The following is a 25,202-nucleotide window of genomic DNA, read 5'->3' on the forward strand; positions in this document are numbered from 1 at the left end:
CAAACAGAATTCACATTTAGTGAACTTAGCGTACAATTTATGGTTTTGGAGTACTCCTAATACAACCCGCAAATGATCCACGTGTTCCTCCTCTGATTATGAATAAACCTGAATATCATCAATAAATACAATCACGAACAAATCTAGAAATAGTTTGAACACTCGGTTCATCAGATCCATAAACACTGCTGGAGCATTTGTTAGCCCAAAAGACATCACTTTAAACTCATAATGGCCGTATTGGGTTTTAAATGCGGTCTTTGGGATATCTTCCTTTCTTACCCGCACCCGATGATAGACTGACCGCAGGTCTAACTTTGGAAAGAACTTAGCACCCTGTAACTGGTCAAACAAATCATCAATCTTGAGGAGGGGATATCTATTCTTAATTGTTACCTTGTTTAGCTGCCTATAGTCGATGCACATTCGCAGTTATCCATCTTGTTACACCCCATACTCTCGAGCTCAGAAGGTCTATTAAGTTCCTTAGACATTATCATGTGAGCCGGATAAGCTACGACACTATCAAACGAGTCTAAGGAAAGGAGAATGTAATACCCCATAATAGAGAAGGTTGGAAATAGAGTCATAAGAATCCAGAAGGAATTGGAGGCCAAGTAATGAGTCGTAGGACTCGATTTACCTACGTAAGCTACTAATTTAGAAGTCATATACACTTGAGTTGCTTAAGGACATATCAAGCTTACGTAGAATGGATTACATAGGCCCCTAAAATAAAACGAGATTATGAACCCACGAGAAAGGGGAAAAGACGACATATGGCAACCAATGGAGGGGTGACACATGGCAGCTCTCCAAGCAAGCAGGTGACCCACCTGCTTAGGGTCAAGTAGGTGACCCACTTGCTTGGGGGATGTGGACCCCACTTCCATGTGGCAGCCCCTAGATGGCAGCATGATACGGTGGCCAATCATGGCTTGACACGTGTCACCCTAAGGGGCTGACATGGTCACCTTCAAGGAAGACCTTATATACATGATAAATGACTCATAATTTCAGTTCCTTATCAGAAAATCTTCAACAGAGGAAGTCAAAAACAAACCCTAGAACAAGCGAGAAAAACGTGATGGCTTGGAGGAGAAAAATAGGTAAGTCCCAATTTTGTTTCGTAAATTAAGTATCCAGTGTATACCACAATGATATAGAGGTATTATAAGTATACAATCATGACTTGGTGCAGCCAAAATGGACAACAAACAGTCCACACAGTTTTAGCACGACTAGAGAAGTTCCGAAGCGAGTTTTGGCTAATTTTGGGTAAGGTAAGACTTCTCCTTTAAATTTAAACTTTATTGGGTTGTTATGTAGGGTATTATGTACCTTGTATACTTCTGGAAGTATAAAAAAAGTCGTGCAAATGGTCAACGATATAAACAATCGAAATTGAAGTCGTTGTAGTTAAATTGTAATCGAAATGGGGTGTTGTGCATGTGGGGTGATGCTGCAGGTGTGTGGTGATGTGTTGAAGGGCCTAAATGTATTTTAAAAGGGGTGTGATTACTTTTGGTTGCATCCAAACGACCCCTCGTTTCGTATAATTAAAGGTTTTGCGAAACAAAGACTAGAAACCCTATTTTGGTATTACGAATTTCAGCAATTTGGGTGGAGTTTATATTGTGTAATGTTGCCATGTTTTACTTGTATATGATATGCAGGTTGTTTTTGTTGGTTTTCTATAGTAATTAGGCATGTACTTGGGAATTCGGATAGGGCATATTATAGGGGAGATGCTGCCCAATTTCCAGTAACTCTTTAAATGAGTTAAGGAACTAGTCGAAGAGGCGAGCGAGGAAATGAGTTATGTGGATACTAAGGGGAAACCTAAGGCACTGAAAAGTTTAATGTTTTTGATACTTGCCTTGATTCCATGTTAAATAGGTTTGGAGGATGACAACATGGAGGTGATTAAGAGAAGTCCATACGAGGTATGTGAAGTTTTCTTTTGGTGTGTTTTTGGAATAAGTATGTAGAGCTATCTTTCTTTTCTTTTGTCATGTCTTAGATGTAAGTTATGAATGATATGTATGTGATATTTGGTATTCAATCCATTCATAAAGCCCTGAATATAAGTCGAAACTCTTGTTTACTTTTTGATGTTAGAACTCCTGCAATAGCTGGATTGTTGCCTTTAAGTCTTCTATGTGATGAAAAGTAGTACATGTAAAGCCTATCTCTTCTATCCTTTAGAATGACTAAATTTTAAGTAAAATGATATATGATATGGGTTTAGAGGTAATTCTATTTATGAGCTCTGAGTGTGACTCGTGACTTGTAGTCACTTCTGAACATTAAGTGTTTGAAAGTAGTCAAACTACTATTCTTGAGCCTGCTATATAATGAATAGTAAAAGGAGGTACCATCTCCTCTTTTTAAAGGCTCTGAAATGATAAATGCGTCTTATTGCATAAGTTGAGTCTTTGAATAGATACATTGTGTTTCTGATTTCATAGACTATATTTCTTATTGCATAAATTGTGTGGCATTATCTTGATGCATGTCTGTGATCCCAAAGACCCAACTGATGTAAACCCGAATGACATCTAAAGGGGTACCTCGGATAATTACTCCCCTGGTCTTCAGGTGACAGTTCACTTGACTGTTTCATTGAGTCTCAAATAATGACTTAGTTGCATATGGTTTCTCACTACTCTACTCATGTATACTATAACCCATCCTTCCCCGAGTCCTACGATGGGCTGAGAACGTTATCATGCATAGTTTTACTACTTCTTTTACTGCATCCCAGCCCGAATTTGTACAGTTCCACGCATGAGAAAATGATTCTGTAAGTGAGGTGTGATATATGTTATATGATATGATGATACGATTATTCACCGAGTCCTGGGCCGGCTGTAATATAATGGTATATATGGCAAAATAAAGAAGGAACACCGAGTCCCTCCTTAGAGGGTCGGATACAGTATGTATATTATAATGGTACGCTATAGACGTATACCACTCCATTCACCGAGTCCCTCACTAAAGGGCCGGATACTTTATGTAGTTATACATATGAGATTAGAGTGATACATTTGTGACCCCGAGCCTTGTAGTAAACCGGATTTAGTACAATGACATATACGATAAGATTATACCGTATACGATGATATGATGCCGTATATGATGGTATAATGCAATAAAATGCATGATGATACGATGACATGTGAATATGAGGAAATAATTATGACATCGAGTTCACTAGAGGGTTGGGCACAACATATGATGATATATATGATTACGTGTCCTAAGATGCAGGTATAATAATTTTTTAATTGTTATATTTGTCCCCTACATCCCTATATCAATTATGGTCTCAGTTATGATGTGTTATGTTTTACATACTCAATTCATTTCAGTTTTGCTCATATGACGTATTGCAAATGTTTTCGTAGTATGGAAGCCTCGTCGGCTCACGTGCACTTTCCTGTTATGATACAGGTAAATGAGGCTACAGGTTTATGAAAAAGGGTTTAAACCATTGAGGTTTTTATGTATAGTATCACATCACACATGGTTCAACTTAAGTATAACTGATAGGTACGTATACGGGGGTCCGGTCGGAGCCTAGTCACGGCTTATGGGGTTAGGTCGTGACACATCTTTCTTTTTAACAAACAATACTGGCGCCCCCTGTGGTAATGTGCTGGGACTAATGAAGCCCTTTTGCAACAAGTCTTTCAGTTGCTCCTTTAGCTCTTTTAACTCCGCGGGTGCCATTCTATATGGGGGAATAGAAATAGGCTGAGTATCTGGTAGAACGTCTACTGTAAACTTTATCTCCCGCTTAGGAGAAAGACCTGGGAGTTCCTCTAAGAACACATCTGGGTATTCATTGACCTCGGGCACCAACTAGAGAGTTGTCACCTCTGCTTCTAGATCATGCACACAGACTAGATGATAAATATACCCCTTTCTAATTATTTTCCTTGCCTTAAGGTATGAAATGAATCTACCCTTCGGCGATGATGTGTTCCCTAACCATTCAACAATTGGTTTATCTGAGAACTGGAACCAAACCACTTTGTTTCTACAATCTACGTTGGCATGATAAGAAGCTAACCAATCCATATCCATAATAACATCGAACTCCGTCATATCTACCTCTATCAAATTAGCCAAGGTATGATGACTACATATCCTTATCGGACAATGTCTATATACCTGCTTTACCACAATAGAGTCCTCTACTGGTGTAGCCACCTCAAATTCTTCTATTAACTCAGGCTTAATTCCAAGTTTACTACCAACAAAAGGAGATATATATGATAAAGTAGAGCTTGGATCCATCAAGGCATATATGTCCCGAGAAAAGATTGATAATGTACCTGTGACAATGTTTGGCGACGACTCTTGGTCCTGTCTACTATCTAAGGAATATATATGATTAGAAGGGCCTCCATAATTGGAAGCTCCACCATGGCCTCTACCATGGCCCGATGGTATCTGCATACCCTGCCCCATTGGGCGCATAGCCACAAAAGAGAAAGAACCCGCAACTCACCCAGTTGGCTGGGCCGCACCACCTGGATTACCTTTAAGTGGACATTCCCTCGCAACATGGCCTTGGAGGCCATAAGAAAAACATGCACCTACAGTCTAGCAACATTCCCCAAAATAAAGTCTATTATAACGGGGACACTAGGGTGATGGCAGTCTTGACTGTCGAGAACTCTGGTTCACCTATATACCTGAAACTTTGGTGCTTTGACCAGCCCCCGAATACATAGTTCTCTCAAATCCTCCACCTAGAAACTATAGAGGTGAACTCCGAGCTGGCTGGGAGGGATATCTACCAGACTGCTGGAACCGCTTGCTTCAAAATTCCCACGGATAACCCACCGACCTAGCCCTCTTAGGCTGACCTCTATCAAAACCTCTATCGGGATGATGCCCTCTATGCCACTCTTCTACCCCTTGGGCATATGCCTATACCCGAGTAATATCCATGCTCGGCTGAGATGTCATGTCCATGAAGCTATAGACCAAACAAAGGTCCAAGCCCATCACGTAGCGATGCACCCTATCTATCATATGAGCTACGACTGTGAGGTCATGTCTCGCCAATGAGTCAAACTAGAAGGTGTAGTCTCGGACACTCCTACCGTTCTACTTCAACTGTAAGAATTTATCAACCCTGGCTCGTCTTATTTTTGGAGGTAGAAAATGGTCAAGAAAGGCTTCTACGAATTCATCCCATACTGCTGGAGGAGCAGCCTCGCCCCTCAACAATTCCCAAGACTTGTGCCAATTAGCAGCTACGTCATGTAACCGATAAGAGGCCAATTTAACCAACTCAGTCTCCGAGGCCCTAATAATTCACAGTGTATGCTGCATTTGTCGAGTGAACTCCTATGGGTCCTATGCAAGTCTCGACCTATGAAATTCTAGGGGATTGCAGGCTAGGAAGTCATGGATCCTCAAGCTATCTTGTCTTTTTGCATCATCTAGGCCATGCCTCCGAGCTTATTTAGTCATCAGTCCAGTAAGCAACTGCACTGCATCTCTGATAGTTCTATCCTCCGCCCTATACAGTGGGGATGGAAGCTCCTGTACTGGAGATTCATGATCTGCAGTTTCTGCTGCCCTAACCTCCTCTGGCAGTGGTGGCGTAGTAGACCTTGCCGACTGAAGTACAATCCTCGGCATAGACTAGGAATGGGCCCTAGTAACTCTCGGTGTCTGACTGGTTTCCCCCGCTGCTGACTTGCCCTTTTGGGCAGTGGTTGCTTTCCTTAGAGGTATCACTATAAAAATATAGGTAGGTTAATAAAGGGTCATACTAAAAACATAGCTCTATCGCACGATCTATGATAAGAAAGAAAGTAACATCCCAAATTTCCTATATCCTCCTATTTATAGATATGGTGCACAACACACCGCTAAACAATCCTCTACTAGACATAGTTTGTGGATATTCCAAGGAAGGACTGCTCTGATACCACTTTTGTCAAGACCCAACCTTATAGGCTGTGAGAATGCCCGAACTGGACACATGCGTGTACCCCTGCCAACTATAAGTAAACCCGTGTCCTATTCGACTCATAGTGTACCAATAGATAAGAAAACATACAAGCCGATAAGGCTGTCATAACATATAGGGCCATTCCATAATACATATACACGTGAGCCGACAACGCTGTCACAACACCAGGAACACCCCAAATCACATGCCAGATAAGCACAAGTGTACATACATACATATGCAACTCATATATAACCCACATACATATCCATAGACCTCTAAGAGTAAGAATACTAACATAAGGTGGGACAGGGCTCCCGCCGTACTCATGAACTAAAGTATATACATCAGGGTTTAGTACCAAAATCCAGGCTCCAACACAAAGGAGCACCTCTGGACCACTGAGTGGGACTCCTATGCTGGCGGATCCCCAAACTATATATCTGTACCTGTGGACATGAACGCAATCCCCCAAAGAAATGAGGGTTAGTATAACATATGTACTGAGTATGTAAAACATAATATAGCGTAAATCAAAGCATATCTAGAACAGAGAAGCAGGGGATAAAATATCATATAAGAAACCTGTACTTGTACCCTGTAAATCATAAAAACATGCATGCTCAAATGATGCAACATAGCCGGCCCTTTCAGGGATTCGATGAATCATACCTGTAGGACCATCATAGGCCCGACACTATTACTACCTTATTACATCACATCATCATATATATACATACGTACCCGACCCTCTAATGAGGGACTCAGTGAGTTTTTTATGCAATTGCATTATCATGTCCTTCTATAGCATACCCGGCCTTTTAGTGAAGGACTCGGTGGATAATGTAGTAAACTGCGCATGTTTATGTACCCGGCCCGGGAATCGGTGATAGAAGGGTTACAGTATGCACGAGTAGAGTAGTGAGTAACCATATGCAATTTAAAACATTATCAGAGACCCGATAGTATAAGAGGATTAAGCTATCGTCTGAGGACCCGAGTAGTAGTGTCGTCATCTTTGCTGCCCTCTAAATGCCATTAGGGGATATATTAATTAGCATCTTGGGGTCCCTAGACACGTACCAAAGTAATGCTAACCACTTAAGGACTCCAAAGTATTTGTTTTCATATATTCCTTACAACTAGGAGCCCGTACATTCATTAAGTCCTCAGCATATAAAAGGTTCAAGGAAAGTAGCTCAACTATTATAAAATTTCAACATTCAGAAGTAAATAAGAGACACTTAGGAATGGAATTACATCAGAGATCGTATCACATTTTACTTACCTCTAAGACATGCCAAATGAAGAGAAAGAATAGGCTTTACATACCTCTTATGGATCACTTTTAACCACATTCGCCACGTCGTCCTTTGAACCTATTTAATCATCAAAGTAAATACGAATATCAACATTCGACTTTATAGAATCTTAAGTTACCTTAGAGTATCTATAGAACTCACTCCCTCGCTCGCCTTTCTCGACTAGTCCCTTAATTAGTTACAGAGTTACCAGATATCGGGCAGCACCTCCCCTATAACTTGCCCTATCAACAATTCCATTTTACCCCCAAAACATAGCATCCATAACAAACACAACAACCAGCAGCTACAAAACATAGAAATACCACAATAAGACGTAATATAAGTTCCAAACAACTCGCCCAAAACTATGATACCAAAAGAGGGTTTTTAATCTCTATTTCGTAAAACCTTTAACTATACAAAATGGAGGATTGTGTGGATGCAACCAGCAGAAACCATGCCCCATTTAGACCATGTACCAGCACTGCAACACACCACCACACAGCTGCAGCTGCACATCACAAGCACAACACCTTGCTTCGACTATAATTTAACTATAGCGACTCCAATTTAGTTTGTTTCGAACGTCAAGAACCCCTATGAGATATTTATACTTACAGCCACATAAAAAGAATATAATAGACTCCATAAACACACCCTAACCTCCAAATTGAAATGAGAAACCTTACCTTACCTGAAATTGGCCAAAACTTGCCAAATTGCGCCTCGAAAATTCTCTAAACGTGCTGAAATTGAGAGGGCTGTTTGTAGCTCTTCCTTGCTACCCCAAAAAGGAATTTTATGTTATCAAACACCACTTATCACCATAGGATACCTTAAATAATTAATTTACAGAACAAAACCAGAAACCTTACCTTTTCTCTCTTGGTCGTCGCTCCTCTCTCTCTAATTTTAGGGTTTCCTTCTTTCTTTTGGCTGAAGTTTTTGGATGGAAAATGAATTATGAGTCACGAAACATGTATATATAGGCTTCCATGGGAGGTGACACATGTCATCCCTATAGGGTAACACATGTCCAACCCCTATTGGGCCAGCACATCTATGCAGCCAATTAGGGGCTGCCACGTGGCAGTGGTATCCACCCCCCCTAAACAGGCAGGTGGGTTAGCTGTCTGCTTTAGCTGCTGCCACATGTCACTCCCTCCTTGCTTCCATATGTCATTCTCCTTTCTTTCTCATTGTTTTGTAATCTCATCTTATTTTAGGAACCCATGTAATATGTGCTACGTAAGCTTGGTATGTACTCAAGTAGCTTGAGTATGTAAGACTTCTAAATTAATAGCTTACGTAGGTAAGTTGAGTCCTACGACTCATTACTTGGCCTCAAACTCCTTTCGACTTCTCCTGACCCTAGCTCCAACCTTCCCTACTATGGGGTATCACATTTTCCCTTCCTTAGAGTTGTTTGATAGTGTCGTAGATTATCCAACTCACATGATAACTTCTAAGAAGCTTAAGAGACCTTCTGAGCTCAAGAGTGTGAGGTGTAACAATAGTACTTTTCCATTAAGATATAATTATTGAATCACGACCAATATCAATTCCACGCATTATTACACTTACCCAATTTCAACTACTATTCAACCCATCATATACCTCATGCAAAACTTAAAGGTTCTTGGTCACCCCAATAATTATGTATACCATGTGTACATAACCTCCATTTACCACCAATTATCTATGTAACTTGTTGCCATAGTTTGGGTATTCCCATCAATAGAGTTATCAATCTAGTTCAAGATCCTCAATAACTAAATAGGACTATAAGTCCTTTTAGTGGTGCTAGCAGAAGTCATCTACCATAATTTGAACAATTTGACCCAACTCAAAACGTATAACCTCTCATACATAACTATTTATCACCAACACCAATACCAGGTGTTCAGAAAGTAGTTGATGACCCATCTTACATCAGTTCTGAATCAGTTCACCTTGCATTGTGATATCTAAAATCAAAGGAAAAAATCCATACCATCCTCAACCTTGAACTAAGGATTTACATGTGATATCTTATTTCTTCACACCTCTTAACTTCTACCCATTGTGCAAGACTCTTGTTTCTTTTTGTAACTCATTTATCATCATTATTTCTTGGCTAAGAATCCACACCATGTTACCTTTTACCTTAAACCAGAATCCTCAACTAAAATACTTTATTAAGCTTTCAAACAATCAAAAGTAATAAACTCAATAACTCAAACCATGCACAAGTCCTTCCAAAGGCTCAGCGATCAACATAATCAATCATTTCTCACCTTGACAAAGCCAACTACCATGAATGTAGACTTACAATGCTGCACCTGAATTCGATTCAACCCAGGTAAACCAATCTAATTTATTAATCAACATTAGTCCATACCTCAAAGATCTTATGAAATCACATATCTTAGCTTATCATCAGGAATCTACCCATTGATCTTACCATGTTCCTCATTATGAACCCAAACCGTGACAGTAGTTATTAATCAAAGCATAGTTATTAGTCAAAGCATGTTCCTAATGTCCATAGGCTCTACTCTCAAAGCATACTCAACTTGACTGATGAACACCAGATACTATTCCTATAACCAAAGCAAGACTACGAAGCCACGTGTTTTCTGAATTTTAATTCATCAACTCCCAAAATATAAATCATTGTCCTTTACAATCCAAAAATGAATATCTTTTCTCTCGCATCCTTTCAAGGGTCAAGTTACTTCCCATTAATATTTTTATAAGTTGAAATGATTTAGATTTTATTCGAGCATTTTCAAACACATCATACACGCTCCATGAAACTATGCTACTTGTCAAGTAGTACCAAATCGCAACCTTAGATACCCACTAGTCATCCTTACCATATTGTGTCTCTTTAACTGAAAACCCTTATTATATAGATCTATTCTAATCATGGCACATCCCAAATCTTATTACTATGTTCAATAACCTTACCATCATCTCAAAATCAACCATATCATCCACATGATAACTTGGACCCAATTATACTAATCACATCCAAGGGTCCAACACAATTTTAAATCACACTTTCTCACTAACGTCCCCAACTACTATCACACGAGTATATTTGTTGGAAATTTTCTTACCCATAGCTCATTATTTTAATATCAGTCTACTTATCTTGGCTTATCATGAGGCTATCAGTCCCCAATATAATAATGCCAACCCTAGTATCGTACCTTGCCAGAGAAACAAGACATGATTGATACACTCGATCCACCATTATAGCTTTCCTAATAAATGGTGCTTAACTCAAGCGTTCATAGTTACAACTATTTGATTTCTCAATAGAGAATGAAACATCAAACCTCATTACCTTAGTAGGAGAAATAACTGCCAACTTTTTATATGTCTCCACTTCCATATATCACTAGTACCACACTATGAACATGAGCTAGATCTACCCCTTTATCACATTATATCCATTGAGAAGATCGTACCCAAATAGACAGCATATTTATACCCATTAAATAGTTGCAAACCATCACCAAAGCATTTCAGCTTCTACCCAAAAGTGATATGTGCTATGACCCTTTCTAATATACACCAACCATATAAGACCACCGTAGAAATTCTGATCTCAGTTGGGACAACGTCACATCGTAATACCCTATAAAACCCATTCTTTTTTGACAAACTTCACTGATTGTAGTCTCCAAGGTCAGAGTTGTAATAACATAGTCACTTCCTTCATTATACTATTTTTAATTATTAAACCAGTTCAGATATCGTATAAGCTACACAAGCGCTATTCCTGCTGTTGAATAATTGTCCAGAAGGGCAAGACATTCATGAAGTCTCTCAACCATTGGTCATTTCGAAATACCATATCCTTGAATCATATCACTGAACCCTAACATTGCTCTCCTATTTTAATCACAAAGAATTCCAGGTCTGACCATACATCTTTTCCATATATATATCACTTTCACCTGAATACTAGATCAAACAATGAAACCAAGCGATGACATCTCAACTACACGCACGAAGGACCAAGTATGAGCCATCACTATAAGTGAGAAAATAGAGTGAAGCAATAGAAAGTAGATTAGGACCAAAGATGTACGATAGAGAATCAAGAAGTAAAGATCTTTCCAAATAGTCTCCATAGCCTACCAAAGATAAGTACAAATGTCTCCGTACCAATCCTTGAAACTCTACTTAGACTTGGCTTGTATATATGAGACCTATGAACCTAGGGCTTTAATACTATTTTATCATGACCTGAATCTAGGTGTGATGACACTCGTCTCAACCCACCGAGACAAGTCATCCCAAAAATCAATAAAAATGGATAAACTCATAAATAGTATAATAGATAAGTACCAAGATAAATGAAAAAATCTTAAACAACTATAACACCATAAAGGATTGGTTGTCACATGTACAAGCTTCTAAAATAGTAGAATTAAAATAAACATAAGTCTCAAAACTGCATTTGTTTTTAGAATACAACAAAAGCATAAAAATGAGCAAGAGAGATCATCGACATCAACAACTACCTCTAAAATATCTCCAAAATCCACGAATGAAGAAAAGGGAAATTTGAATCACTGTTCGGGCTTAGAAGCTACACAGACGCAGTTAGCAAGGGGTGAGTAGCAAACAACACAGTACCCAATAAGTGAAATGGTAAATAATCTAAAGCTAAATAAAATAAGTACTCCTGACACTCCATCCAAATATCCTATAACTACAATCTGCAAGTAGAACAACCCAATCTAATAGTCTATGAACATGTATATCTCATGTAGCAAATAACTCAAATACACTTCCATATTCAACATGAGGTATCAATATCGCATATACTTTAGTCTCAATAGCTCACAATAAGGGCAAGTAATCAGATAATCAAGCCAATGCAAATAATGCAATGCGATGAATGCCCAATGTGATGCTAAAATAATAATCATGGTGCGTGGCACATCCCACGTATGCAAAATATAACAAACACAATGTGTGGCACATCCCTTGATGCAATAATATAACAACCACAATGTGTGGCGCGTCTCTCGATGCAATAATATAACAACCATGGCGTGTGACACATCCCTCAATGCAATAATATAACAACCATGACGTGTGGCATATCCCTCGATGAAATAATATAACAAGAACGGTGCATGGTACATACCTTAATGCAATAATATAACAACCATGGTGCATGGAACGTCCCTCAAATCCTCTTTGTTACTCTTGACCATATTTATTTAGCCGAAACCATTTCCCTTCTGTGAATTTCATAAAAAAAGGGGACTTCAATACATATTTCAATCCAAATGCACATGAGAATAATCATTCAATGGGAAGGAAATTAATTCCAATATCATATGAAATTCATGTATCTAATAATCACCAAGTAAGATTCACAATGAGGCAACAAGGTTATCTCAACTCAATAGGCCAATACATTGGGCTAATCTCTCATTTATAACTTCATTTAATCAACTGCAAGCATTTTCACAATTCATTATCAAGTTGATACTACTTTCAATCATTTCACATAGGACTTATCAAGAATACACATTCGATGAACCTTTCGAAAGTTTAGAATTCCACTTGCCTCGATATCGCACCCAACTATATTGAAACTTGGACTTTTCCTTCCTTTGGTGCTCCGATTCATAAGAATATAATAAAATATGAATTCTCATTCAAATTATGGAGCTAACGACACAAAAATCATATTTTTTAGAGTCAAACCCAAAATTGGGTCTAAAATGGGATTGTGGGACCTGCATCGGGAATCCGGAATTTGACTTTGTGAAAAGGTGTATTTGAGATTAAAAAACTTGTGTTCCAATTCACAACATATTTCAATGCTCAAAATCAAGGAAAATAGCCCATGCAATATTTTCAGCATTAATAGAGAATTCAAGAAAGAGGGCAGTCTTGTAGGGATGGAACTTACCTCAAATGAAGCTTCAACAGGTGAAACTAATCACACCAAAACGTTCCTTGAAAACCCCCCCATATCTTAGCACTAATAATCTCTAAAAATGAAGTTAAAAAGACCATCTTTTTCATAGAATTTCCCTAATCAAGTTTTGAATACGATTCAAATATGACTCGATGTAACTACTAGGAGGTTTAAAATGATAATTTTGTCAAAAATGCTGAAAATAACCATGAGGGTAATTACATGTCATCATGGCCTGAGAAATTGGGCCGTGACATGTGTATCTATCCCTTTACACCATAAGATTCCCTCTAAATACCTTCCTTAAGGTGGGGATGCATATCCATCCTTTACACTACTAGAGAATACCATAAAATTGTCTTTCTTAGGGCGGTGATGCGTATCTATGCATATACATCATAAGATTACCTCTAAATTACCTTTCTTAAGGTTGATATGCGTATCCATCTGTTCACACCTAAAGAGAATATCGTAAAATTAACTTTCTTAGGGCGGAGATGCATATCCATTCCTTTAATCCATAAGATTAGCTTTAAATTTACTTCCATAAGGTAGGGACGCGTATCGATCCCTTCACACTTTTGTACTTTCAGAATATCATAAAATTTTCTTTCTTAGGGTGGGGATGAGTATTTATCCCTGTATCGTAAGACTACCTTCTCATATAAGACCCTAGACATGTGAAAGGTCCTAAACCAAGGAAAAAGGAATGAATTCTCAGAAAGTTGTAGAAAACTGGCACAAGAAGCTGACCACGGGAGCTTTCACGGACCGTGGTAAGCACCACAGATCATGGTGTACCACCATGGTAGAGATTCAGAGACTCAGTCTATAGGGGACCAACCACGATGCAGGACCATGGACCTTGATGAGCACCATGGGAAGTGAAGCCTTCCGTGGTGAGCACATCTAGGACCCTCAGGAAATTTCCCAAGCCAGGGTCCACGGATGACTATCACAGGCTGTGGAGATTTTCATGGATCATGGTGTGGTCTGTGGTGGCCACTTCTGCAGGACCTGCACCATGTCCACACTTTACGGGCCCTGATGCATTTCACAGACCATCAAGGTGTCAGTGAAGAAACTTAAGAGACTACCCTACAAGTTATTTTTCAAAATTTCTCTAAGTCCCTTATCACAGGACCCCACCACGGACCGCGGTGAGTACCATGGACAGTGTAGGGCCCCCGTGAAGGGCCCCCGTGAAGTCTCTTCTGGGTATATTTTTAAAGGGGCATTTTAGTCTTTTCCTATGTTTTAAATCAAAATAGTGTCATTTTGAGGGCTGAATTCTCTTATCTAAAGGCCCTAAACCCTTCCAAGACCTCATTCTTCATACTTAGACTTAAGACTCTCAAATTCTCTCTTCCCAAACTCTCTCAAGAACCTCAAGGCAAGGCTAGAGTTTCCAATTCAAGACATTCAAGTCTCCTTTTTTCCTCAAGTATTCTTAGGGATTTTGTTTCCCTCAAGGTATGTGGTTTTTCATCCATAGGTTCTTCCACCCATGGAGCCCAAATGTTTTCACAAACTAGCTTTTGAATTTTAAATGATGACATCTAATGTGGTTTTACATGATGACTTTAAATACATAGATTATGATATATTTAAAGTTTCTTTACATATATTGACATATATGGACTCTTAATTTCATGAAGTTATGATGTTATTAAAGGTCCTTATATGAAGGCATATAAGTAATTTTAAAGATGAATTTGTGGGTTGTTTTAAGATGTTTTAAATGATGCATTCTCTCACTATCATGCTATCTTTTATCAAGTGATTTGAAGGTTGATTGAAATGAACTCACCTAGCTTCTTATGATAAAGTAAAGTTGAAATGAAGTTTGACTCTAACAAATGTTATCAAGTAAATGCATATGAAAGGGAGTCTTTATGAAATGATTAATTGATGAAAGGGCTTCTTAGCCAAAGTTTTTAATGTGAAAGGACAATTCTCGCATTGAATCAAATGAAATGTCTTAATGATCTATTCCACCTATTGATGTTTTAATGTTAAAGTTACATAATTCTTATGCTATATTGATATTTAAACATTATTTCGTAGGATTTGACCTAGCACCAAATGTAGCATGTAGATAAGGACTGGATCGAAGGTGTCCTTAAGTAAAGTCTCATATTGCATTAAATATGTACCACCATATGAGCTCTTGTAGGCTAGGCCTTTGTAGCCATCAAATTTTAAAGTTAAAGTTAAATAATGTTTAAAGTTGATCGGAGTTCTACCTGGCAAGTAGTCTCCCTGTGCCAATATAGGGGTATATGTTGGATTGCATGTAATAGCTCGCATGGTCTTAAATGTCAGTTATGGTCCCTTCCCCACAAAATGAATGTTTTAAGGTTTCACATGATGATTTCTCATGCATGCATTCACTTATGCATATTGCTTATACATGTCTCTCTCTTATGTTCTTCATTGCATAGCATACTCACATATTTAGTATATTCAAGTTACTAACACATATTTTTGCCTGCATAATACACCATATATGGGCCGGCATCGCTCCACACTCTCCTCCTCATATATAAGTTGATCGTTGAAGGCAGAATGACACTCCTATCTTATCTAGCTTATGTTATGTTTAGACACTTAAATTAAGTTTTTATATTTTTACTTAATCTTGAGGATGAGCTAGGGACATGTCTTAGCCCCTGCCAAATCTAAGGATATAGAGGTGTTGTTGGACAAGTTTATGATGTATGATTTGAGAATGAACTTTATTCTTTGCCATCTTCCTTAGTCCCATTAACCCATACTTTTCCATTTGATTTGTTTATCATTATTGATGAGATGATCAATAAATGCTAAGAGGCTTGGATGAGGTAGCTTTAGGTTCTTCATTCATCATGTCACATCTAGGATCTAGTCTTGGGTCATGAAAAACCTATATTAGAGAATGATATTTTGAAATTGTCTTCGGATTCCAATATACCACGTCAAATAGGGTCTTGTTCATAGTTGTGAAGTGTGCCACAACTATAAATAGAAGACTATGAGACATTTAGAAAAGTCTTCACTTCTTTCAATTCATGTTGTGCCCTAGAGTATCTTAAGTTTTTCTCTAAATAAAGACCAATTTTATGATCTCTAGATAATGCCTTGTGGAAGATCACCTCCAAGAGAAAGGGTTGACGATGCGGACCAAGCTCATCTGATTCAGGATATCCCATATCATAAGAAAGGGGTAATTCATGTTGAGTTTTGCAACATTGTCCGTTGTTGTATCAAGCTGTGGCCCACCAAGGGCATCAAGGTATCCCTTATCCTCAAGCGCAAAATCCAGCCTCTCGGGTACAGGATTTCCAAAGGATAAATCCACCCAAGTTCGATGGTTCTAAGCTAGATGAGGACCTTATAGAGTTCATCGATGAGTTATACTGGATTGTTTCTATCATGGATGTGCAACAAAATTAGAAGGCCGAACTAGTGTCCTACCAACTAAAAGGCATGGCTCGAGTGTTATATGAGCAATGGGGTGTTGAGAGGAATGAAGGAAGGGGACCGATAGAATGGGAAAAGTTCAAAAGTGACTTCGTAGACCGCTTCTTCCTATTAGAGCTTAGGGAAGCCAAAATCTAAGGGTTCATCAACCTCTTTCAAGGGAGAATGAGTGTGAGGGAGTATGCCCTCTAGTTTAAAAAATTGTCCTAGTATTTTCCCTTTATGGCCTCCAACCCTAGGGAAAGGATGAGCAAGTTTATTTTTGGCATCTCGAGTTAGGTGTCCAAGGAGTGAAAAATGGTCATGTTGGTAAAAGATATGGACATCTCCCGGTTAATGACTTATGCCGAACAAATCAAAGAGGAGAAGTTGAGGGAGAGGTCTAGAGGGTTCAAAAAGGATAGAGTGGATGGTGGAGGGTTCAACGCTCGAAGGTTCGGTTATGGTAGTAATAGCAAAGGTCAAGATGGGCATCAATTTATAGGACAAGGTTCTACTAATACTTCTGCTCCCAAGTTCAACAAGGATAAGGTTCCTAATTAAATAATCCAAAGAGATAATGTTTGTGCCCAAGCTTTTCCCCCATGTAAGAAGTGTGGGAGGAACGACAAGGGGGAGTGCTTGGTAGGCTCAAATGTGTGCTTTAAATATTGAAAACCGGGTCACTATATTAAAGATTGTAGAGTTGGCAGTGATAATAGGCCTCAAGAAAAAGTTACACATGGACAATTAGCTCAAGGAGGTGGTCAACGCACCAACAATTTCTATGCCTTACACCAGAGGCAAGAGGTTGATGAAGCACCAAACGTTGTTACTGGTATGTTAAGGATCTTTTTTTGATGTATATGAATTGGATTATTGGAGTTATGGGGTTATTAGTTTAGGATTTGCTGCATTTGTTGGACCCGGGTGGAAACTTATCATTTGTCACTCTATTCTTAGCTAATAGGTTTGATATATTGCCTGAAATGTTAGTAGAGACTTATTTTGTGTCTACCCCTATTGGTGAATCTTTTATGGCTAGAAAGGTCTATAAGGGTTGTCTCGTGTCCATCTTGCATAAAGTTTCTCCATGTGATCTCATAGCATTTGGCATAGTGGATTTCGATGTTATACTTGTGATATATTAGTCACATGCATCCTATACTTCTATTGATTGTATGACTCGTCGAGTGAAGTTTCAATTTCCAAATGAGTTCGTTCTTGAATAGGAGGGTAGTGATTCGATGGTGAAGGGTAGATTCATTTCTTGTCTCAAGGCTTGAAAGTTGATTGCTAAGGGTTGTATTTACCATATAGTGAGGTTTAGGGATGCCAACTCTGAAAGTCCTCCTCTTGAGTCAGTTCTCGTAGTCAATGAGTTTCCCATTGTCTTTCTCGATGACCTTCTTAGTATCCCTCCCGAATGAGAAGTTTATTTTGGTATCGATCTCCTCACCGATACCTAACCTATCTCTATTCCTCCTTAACGAATAGCACCCACGAAACTAAAGGAATTAAAGGAATAATTAAAGGACTTACTAGAGAAGGGGTTTATAAGGCTTAGTATTTCGCCATAGGGTGTTCCTATGTTATTTGTAAGGAAGAAGGACATGTCACTCCAAATGTTCATAGACTACCATCTATTGAATAAGGTGACTATTAAGAACAAATATCTATTTTCTAGATTAGAAGACTTGTTTGATCAACTGTAAGGGGCGAGTCACTTTTCCAAGTTCAACCTTCGATTTGGATATCACCAACTAATGTTGAGGGAGTGTGACATTCCCAAGATAACATTCCAGATAAGGTATGGTCACTTTGAGTTTGTGGTGATGAGTGTTGGGTTGACGAGTGTAACGGTGATGTTTATGGACCTAATGAATAGGGTGTTCAAACCCTACCTTGATACTTTTGTTCTGGTTTTCATTGATGATGTTTTGATCTACTCTCAGAGTGAGGAAGAATATAAAGATCATTTGAGGGTTGTACTCCAAACGTTAAGGAATAGGCAATTGTTTGCAAATTTTAACAAGTGTGAGTTTTTTTGAAGGAGGTTGTCTTTCTTCGTCACATAGTGTCCGGCGAAGGGATCAAGGTGGATCCTAAGAAAATAGAGGCGGTCAAGAATTGGCCTAAACCATTGTCTCCATTGGGAATTAGGAGTTTCTTAGGTCTAACCGGTTACTATAGAAGGTTCGTTGAATGATTATCTTACATCTCATCTCCTATGACAAAGTTAACTCAAAAGAAGGCGAAATTCATATGGATGGATGAATGTGAAAGGAGTTTCCAAAATTTGAATGATCGACTGAACTTCGCTCCTATTTTGAATCTACTGGAAGTATTAGATGGGTTTATCATTAATTTTGATGCTTCGAAGATTGTCTTGGGTTGTGTCTTAATTCAAAATGGTAAGGTTATAGTCTTCGCTTCTAGGCATTGAAAGTGCATGAGCACAACTACCCTGCCCATGATTTTGAGTTGAAGGCCGTTGTTTTTGCTTTGAAAATTTGGTGGTACTACCTCTATGGGGTACATGTAGATTTTTATACCGATCATAAAAGTCTTCAATATCTGTTCACTCAAAAGAACCTCAATCTAAGGCAAAGAAAGTTGCTAGAACTCTGCAGGGTCTATGACATGAGTGTGCATTATCATTCAGGTAAAGCCAATGTGCTTGCCGATGTACTTAGTAGAGTGTCTGTAGAGAGCATGGCCCATGTTGATGAAGGAAAGAGGGAGTTGGTAAAAGATGTTCACTGATTGGCTAGGTTTGGGGTAAAGTTGTGTGGTACCGATGATGGTTGTTACACCCCACACTTTTAAACTCAGAATGTCTCTTAAAGTTCCTTAGAACTTAGCATGTGAGCCGGATAATCTACGACACTATCAAACGACTCTAAGGAAGAAAATACATGATACCCCATAGTAGGGAAGGTTGGAAATAGAGTCGTAAGAATTTGGAAGGAATTGGAGGCCAAGTAATGAGTCGTAGGACTCGATTTACCTACATAAGATATTAATGTAAATGTCTTATATACTTAAGCTATTGGAGTACGTACCAAGCTTGCGTAGCACGAATTACATAGGCTCTTAAAATAAGACGAGATTACAAACCTACGAGAGGGAGCAAAAACTAGTTTCCAAACTTATGAAAGTCAAGCAAGAAGGTGACAAGCAAGCACCTCAAGCAAGCAGGTGACAAGCAAGTAGGTGACTAACCTGCCTGCTTGGGGGGTAGACCCCGCTGCCACGTGGTAGCACCCCATTGGCCGCATGGTTGAGGTGGCCGAATAAGGGCCTGACACGTGTCACCTTTAGGGGTTGACACATGTCACTTCATATATATATGTACTATGTGACTATTCATTTATTCATTATCCAAAATAAGCCAAAACATAGAGAGAAAACGTGAGAGGAAGAGGCAGCCATGGTTTGAAGACTTTGAGGTAAGTTTTCTAATTTTCCTCCGTGAATTGATTATATACGGTGTTCCTTAAGTACATAGAGGTGTATATATGTATCTTACGATGTCTACGGAATTAATTCTTCAGCTTGGAACTTGAGAGAAAGTTGAAAGAACAAAGAGGGAAAACGTTAAAAACTAGTTAACAAACCCGTTTTTGGAGGGGACAGTTGTTAGTAATATTGGTATAACTTCTTGTGTTTAGATTAGTTTCGGTTGATTCAATATATTTTGGAAAGGTATTTCATATGCCTATAACTTTCGTTTAGACTTTAAAATCCAGATTTTGGTTTTGGAAATCTTACACGGACTGCTGTTGGTGTTTTGGTCATATCTTTTTGTACAGAATTGATGTAGGGGTGATTCGAAATTGTATGCGACCCTAAATCGCATTTATATAAATTTCATGAAGGACATAAATCTTTTTTCCCTCCATTACCCCTTCAAAACGAAGCGACAATGTAAAACAGTAAGCTGTCCAGAATTCACGTTTTGAGAGTTTTGAGTGAGTTGTTGCTGCAGGGGTGTAATGTATTGTTGCAGGGCCTAAATGCATTCTAAAATGGGTGTGGATACTGTTGGTTTCAGCCACACAACCCCTCATTTCGTATAATGAAAGGCGTTATAGAATAAAGACTACACGCCCTATTTGATATCATCCTTTTGAATGAGTCATTTGGAGTTTATATTGTTTATTGTTGGTGTGTATTGCTGCAGGTTGTTGTTGTTGGTTGGATGTAGGTCTTAGTGACCTAATTGGAAATTTGGATAGGGCACATTATAAGGGAGGTGCTGCCCAATTTTCGGTAACGCCTTAACTAATTAAAGAACTAGTCGAAGAAACAAACAAGGAAATAGGTTCCATGAATACTAAGGTGCAACTGAAAGTGCTGGAAAGTATGGAGTGGTTGATATTCGCATTACTTCCACGTTGAATAGGTCCAAAAAACGACGAGGCGAACGAGATAAAGAGTAACTCATAAAAGGTATGTAAAGCTTTCTCTTGGCATGTTTTGGTATAAGTTCGTACACCTATCTTTCTTTCCTTTTGGCAATGTTTAGCCTTAAGTGAATTGTATATGAAATGCGGGGATAATTCCATTCCCAGAATTCCGAGTACGCCTCATAACCCCTATCCACTGTTCAGTATTAGAGTTCCTGTGAAGATTAAGTATTGCCTAGTAGGGCTTCTATGTGTCAGAATATAATGTATGGGAAGCTATCTCTCATTTTCATTGAGATGTATTTGATACAAAAATGAGGTTACGATGCCATAGTGGTTCACCTATCTCCATGAAGGGCCGGGTACGAAATATGTATATGAAGATCACCTGAAGGAAAGTACAAATAATATAGAGCTTATTCTCTTTCTTCTTTTGGGGCATGTCCTTGTCTTAGGTTAAGTTGAATCTGATCCGAACTCCGAGGTAACTCCATTCTTAAACATCTCTTAATACCTTATGAATATTAAACTCCTATAGTAGTTGAACTATTTCCCTGGAAACTTTTATACGTTAAAGAGGTAACAAATGTACAGGCTCTACGTCCTAAAGACTATAAGGTAATAAGTATTTCTGATTCCATAAATGATTTGGCCCTATGTTAATACATGTCCAGGGCCCCCGAGATTACTTTTGAGACATACCATAATGGCATTTAAGGGACACTCGAGACGACTACACCGTTACTTGGGTCCTCAAATAAAAGCTTAACTTTCTTATTATGTCGAGTCTCTGATAATGATTTAAATTGCATATAGTTACTCACTACTCTACTGTGTATACTGTAACACTTCTTTCACTGAGTCCAGGTCTGGGTATGTTATCGTGCATAACTCACTACATTGTCCACCGAGCCCTTCACTAGAGGGCCAGGTACGTATGTATATATGTATGATGATATATTGTAATAAGGGGTGATAGCGCCGAGCCTGTGATGGTCCTACAGATATGATTTACCGGGCCCCTGAAAGGGCTGGCTATATTGTATAAGTTGAGCATGCATACTTTTATGATACACAGAGTACAGGTACATGTTTCTGATTTGATAATTGATTCCCCTGCTTCTCTACTTTGGATATACCTCCAGTTGTATTATGTTACGTTTTACATACTTAGTACATATATCGTACTGCCTCCTTTCTTTAGGGGGCTGCGTTCATGCCCGCAGGTACAGATATAGGTTTTGGGAGTCCGTCATCTTAGGATTGTATGCAACCTGGTTGGAAGAAGCTCCATTGTATCGAGGCCTAGTTTTTGATACTATCCACTGATGTATAATATTTATTTGTCCATTCGGGGCTACGGCGGGGGCCCTGTCCCGCCATATATTGTCATTAATATTTTTAGAGGTCTGCAGACATGTATATGTGGGTTGTATATGTCAGTTTGGTTAAGCTGGGTCTATATGATATATTGTACATGTTGCTATGTTATGGCAGCCTTGTTGGCTTGCGAGCCCTGTCATGTTGTGATACAAACAAAAAGGGCTACAGGTATATGTAAATGTTATCGCACAGTGGGGCTCTGTTACATGATATTGTTTTATTTACAGTTCAATGTGACCACAGCTGATTGATATGTGTACGGGGGGGTCCAAGTCAGACCCCAGTCACAACCTATGGGGTTGGGTCGTGACAGAAGTGGTATCAGAGCAGTTCGTCCTTGGAGTGTCTGCAGACCGTGTCTAGTAGAGTCTTGGTTATCAATGTGTTGCACGCCACATCTATAAACAGGAAGCTACAAGACATTTAGGATGTTACCTTTCTTCTACATCTGAGATGGTGCTTTAGATCTGAGTCATAGGAAAATTCTTTATACTAACCTTGGATCTTAACAGAATGACGACATCAACCGAATGAAGTAATTGACGATATGGAAAGTTACAAAGCATGCAGGTAAGTAAAGTAAATACACGGAAGATATCCATTTGGTAAGGTATTGAACTAATATTAAAATGTAAAGTTGAAACCTGAAAGGAAGGCAAATAGGAAATGCCACAGATGCAGTTTGAAGTTGGACATACGAGGTAAGTCCAGTATTTTTATATTTTTGTTAATATTGAAAGCCTTATGCGGTTGTGATCGGATATGAATAGATATATATGTGTTGGCCCTGTGAGGTGTTGTTGGTATTTTCTGCGTGCAGGTTATGGGATAGTAAGAAGTGTAGAGGAAACTCTGCCAAAATTTTCCCTGAATAGGGAAAAGGAAATGAAATATAGATTTTTGAGATGTCTGAGAAGTTGATACCAAGTACCCCTACTGTGTTCAACTAAAGATGTAAGAGGTATCCTTCAGGTTGCCGATAAGGGGCACCCTTTTCACTTGAAGAATTTTATTTTGGAGGAACAAAATCTTATTTAAGTAGAAAGTTCGGACTACGGTATCTCTAGTCGTATTTGTAGTGTTGGAATATAAACAGAGGGCTCAGGATGAAGGATAAGATGTCCCGCGAATGAGTTTCACTCCTGTTGACAAAAATACCAAGCCCTCAACTCCTAATTGTAAATTAGATGAGTTGTTCATCGCTCGAGGATAAACTCAGAAGGAGACCAGGTAGGTCAAGTACTAAAAGAAGTACTGTGATGTTTAAGAGGTTTTGATTTCTTCCAACAATGGTTGGAAAATGATTTATGATAACAATTTATCGTTCTCCACCAACTAATTGGGGAAAGAACTTCTAATAGAAGTACCTTAAAGAGATGTCAGAAACTGAATACGAATACAAACTAAAAGAGGGATATCGATATGTAAGTATGAATTGAATAGTGTTATACAATTATAGAGGGATAAAGTAGGACCACTAGTAAGGCGCACCTGGTATACGTTGATTAAGTTAAAAGCCTGTGTTGAGCACGCAGTAAGAGTATGGAGCTTAAGATATAAAGAAATGACGCGTGTACACAACATCGCCCCAAAAATAGTGGAACCTTTATGGGACGAGGACGACAAACTTAAGGAATAAATGGCACAACTTCTATTCATCCTAAGAAACAAAGGATACAGGTTGGGACAAAGACACTACTTCAAGAAAACCTGGAATAGTTATCGTCAGAATACTAGTACTACCTAATTGAAATTGGAACGACTACAAGTACAAATAGAGGAAAGTACGAGTGCCCTCTAAAGGGGGGAAGTTAATGAGAAAATGAAAAACGTAAGGTGAAGGCAATCGATATGGGAATATATTTGAGATGGGCGTCTAAACTTCAATAAGATATCTTGCCGAACTAAGTTAGAAAGGTCTGGAAGCTACCAATAATTGGATAGAAGCCATAATGCTACATAAGGCAGCGTTAAGAAGTTTTTGACGAGACCTTGACTGACATAAAACTAGAAGGCGGTTGCGGATAAAAACAAAAGAGTGTAACCATGAAAGGATATCAATCAACTTAAGAGACATTACGAAGGATAATGACAGTATGATAGACCAAAAGCCAAAATGTTGGTTATAGAGTTAGTCGCAAATGATGTTGCGATAGATAAATAATCAAAGAAACAGGAATAGAAAGCCTCATGTGGTAGAAAAGGAGGAGAACACAAAGTGAATAAAGGATCGTGGAGCTAAAGGTCTACGCCGATATTGGATGTAAGATAACAGACGAAAGGACAAGGCAAAACATAAAGACTCGCGAGACAACGCTGAGATGAATTTGGAGCTAAGTCTAGTGCCCCACACATTATGGCAAGGATTAAAATGAAACGCGACACGAAGACTTCCTAGGGAGGTCACCCATCCCAATATTACTCTCGCCCCAGCATGCTTAACTTCAAAATTTTAATGGAATTTAGTGTGATAGTGCAGGTGTGATCGCGCAAGATGGAATAATTTGAACGAGCGGCGGAGGAACTACATGAGATTATGTTCTTAGGGTACTATAAATTACGTTGAGGGTATTGTTAAAAGGATTTAAGCAAGACAAGAAGCATTAGCTAATTGCTAGTTGATGACGCACTGGAATGCCACAACTCTTCAACATAGTACTAGTTAATGAGAGGAAAACCGCAGAATGACTATATGGGCCAGTGGGCGAGGGAATTTTGACACCACTTGGTAGCCAACTCTG

The 25,202-nt window shown here is 38.8% G+C and overlaps 1 pseudogene; it reads right to left on the reverse strand.

Moving 5' to 3' along the window:
* Nucleotides 1–24,834: 24,834 nt before the first annotated feature.
* Nucleotides 24,835–24,954, reverse strand: LOC129888161 (5S ribosomal RNA; annotated as a pseudogene).
* Between the last annotated feature and the right edge of the window lie 248 nt (nucleotides 24,955–25,202).

This window comes from Solanum dulcamara, chromosome 4 (assembly GCF_947179165.1).
Source record: "Solanum dulcamara chromosome 4, daSolDulc1.2, whole genome shotgun sequence".
NCBI lineage: Eukaryota > Viridiplantae > Streptophyta > Magnoliopsida > Solanales > Solanaceae > Solanum > Solanum dulcamara.